This window comes from Galeopterus variegatus, unplaced genomic scaffold (assembly GCF_000696425.1).
Source record: "Galeopterus variegatus unplaced genomic scaffold, G_variegatus-3.0.2 Scaffold138, whole genome shotgun sequence".
Taxonomy (NCBI): Eukaryota; Metazoa; Chordata; class Mammalia; order Dermoptera; family Cynocephalidae; genus Galeopterus; species Galeopterus variegatus.
Window position 1 is genome coordinate 282,176 of NW_007726249.1, and position 2,342 is coordinate 284,517.

Sequence of the window (2,342 nt, forward strand, 5' to 3'; positions counted from 1 at the left end):
GGAAAAGCTTTCAGCTTTTCCCCATTCAGGATGATATTGGCAGTGGGTTTATCATACATGGCTTTAATTATGTTGAGATACTTTCCATCTATACCTAACTTGTAGAGAGTCTTTATCATGAACGAGTGTTGAATTTTATCAAATGCTTTTTTAGCATCTATAGAGATGACCATATGGTCCTTGAGTTTGGTTTTATTGATATGGTGTATCACATTTATTGATTTGTGTATGTTGAACCAACCTTGCATCCCTGGGATGAATCCCATTTGATCATGGTGTATAATTTTGCATATATGTTGCTGTATTCTGTTAGATAGCATTTTATAGAGGATTTTTGTGTCTATATTCATCAAGGATATTGGCCTATAGTTTTCTTTTTTAGTTGTATCTTTATCTGGTTTTGGTATCAGGGTGATGTTTGCTTCATAGAATGAGTTTGGGAGAACTGCCCTGTGGTGCCAGCATGCAACTTAGCAGGAAGGCCTTGCCACTGCCAGACCCCATCCCCAGCCTGGCCAAGTGCGTGCTGACCAGAGAGGTGCCTCCCCAGAGAGGCCCAAGACCCAAGGTGACCATGCGCCTGAGGCACTAGCAGGTGACTGAGCAGAAATTGAGGCAGGTGTGCCAAATTGGCAGCCCCAGCAGCATCCTAGCTAGACAATAGCGTAGAACCAGTGGACCATGCAATCCCTTGTCACAATGACTAAACATCAAAGGAAAGATACCAGAAATATGAAAAATCAAGAAAGTACACCACCAAAGGGTAATAACTCTCAAGTTCTAGATCCTATAGAACAAGAAGCCCTTGAAATGTCTGACAAGGAATTCCGAGTGATAATTCTAAGGAAACTGAATGAGATACAAAAAAACTCAGCTAGACAACATGATGAAACGAGGAAAAGTATACAGGACCTGAAAAGAAATGTACAAGGAAATCAATGCTCTGAAAAAAAATGTAGCAGAGCTTGCTGAGCTGAAGAATTCATTCAATGAAATAAAAAACACGACAGAGTTTAACCAGCAGGCTTGCAGAAGTAGAAGACAGAACTTCTGACCCTGAAGATGGGCTGTTTGAAATAACACAGACAGACAAAAAAAAAAAAAGAAAGAAAGAAAGAAAAAGAAAAAATTAAAAACATTGAAGAAAATCTAAGAGAGATATCAGACAACCTTAAGCACTCAAATATCCAAGTAATGGGTATTCCAGAAGAGAAAGAAAAAGTAGATTGCTTTGAAAACATATTCAACAAAATAGTGGCAGGAAATTTCCCAGGTATAGGAAAAGACACAGATCTTCAGAATCAGGAAGGTCAAAGATCCCCAACTGTATTCAACCCAAAAAGGTCTTCTCCAAGACATGTTATAGTCAAATTGGCAAACGCAAAGACAAAGAGAGAATCTTAAAAGCTGCAAGAGAGAAGCATCAAATCACCTATAAGGGAGCCCCAATCAGACTAACATCAGACTTCTCTTTTTTTTTTGACTGGTAAGGGGATCACAACCCTTGGCTCGGCATCGCCTGCACCACACTCAGCCAGCAAGTGCATCGGCGATCCCTATATAGGATCCGAACCCACGGCCTCAGCGCTATCAGCACTGCATTCTCCTGAGTAAGCCACAGGGCCAGCTCTAACATCAGGCTTTTCATCACAAACCCTAAAAGCCAGAAAGGAATGGGATGATATATTCAAAATACAAAAAGACAGAGATTGCTAGCCAAGAATACTCTACCTCGCAAGGCTATCCTTCTGAAATGAAGGGCAAATAGTATATTTCTCAGACAAAAACTGCGGGAGTTCATTACCACACGACCACCCTTACAAGAAATTCTCAAGGGAGTACTGGCTTTGGTACCTGAAAAATAACTACCACTGCCATAAAAACTCAAGAAAAATCAAAACCCACTAGTAAAATAAAAATGCCAACTATGAAAAGAAACAAAAAAAGTTTATCTACAACCCAAGGAACCAACAAATACAGAAGACAAACAGTAAATCAGAAAGAAAGGGACAAAAGACACTTAAGACATTCAAACAAAAATCAATAAAGTGCTAGGAGTAAATCAACACTTTTCAATAACAACTCAATGTAAAAGGATTAAATTCCCCAATCAAAAGACACAGACTGGCTGACTAGATTAAAAAAGAGGACCCAACTATATGCTGCCTTCAAGAGACCCACCTCACCCATAAAGACTCACATAGACGAAGAGTGAAAGGATGGAAAAAGACTTACCATGCAAACAGAAAGGAAAAATGAGCTGGAGTAGCTATCCTTATACCTGATAAAATAGATTTTAAACTAAAAACCATAAAAAGAGATAATGAGGGCCACTACATAAT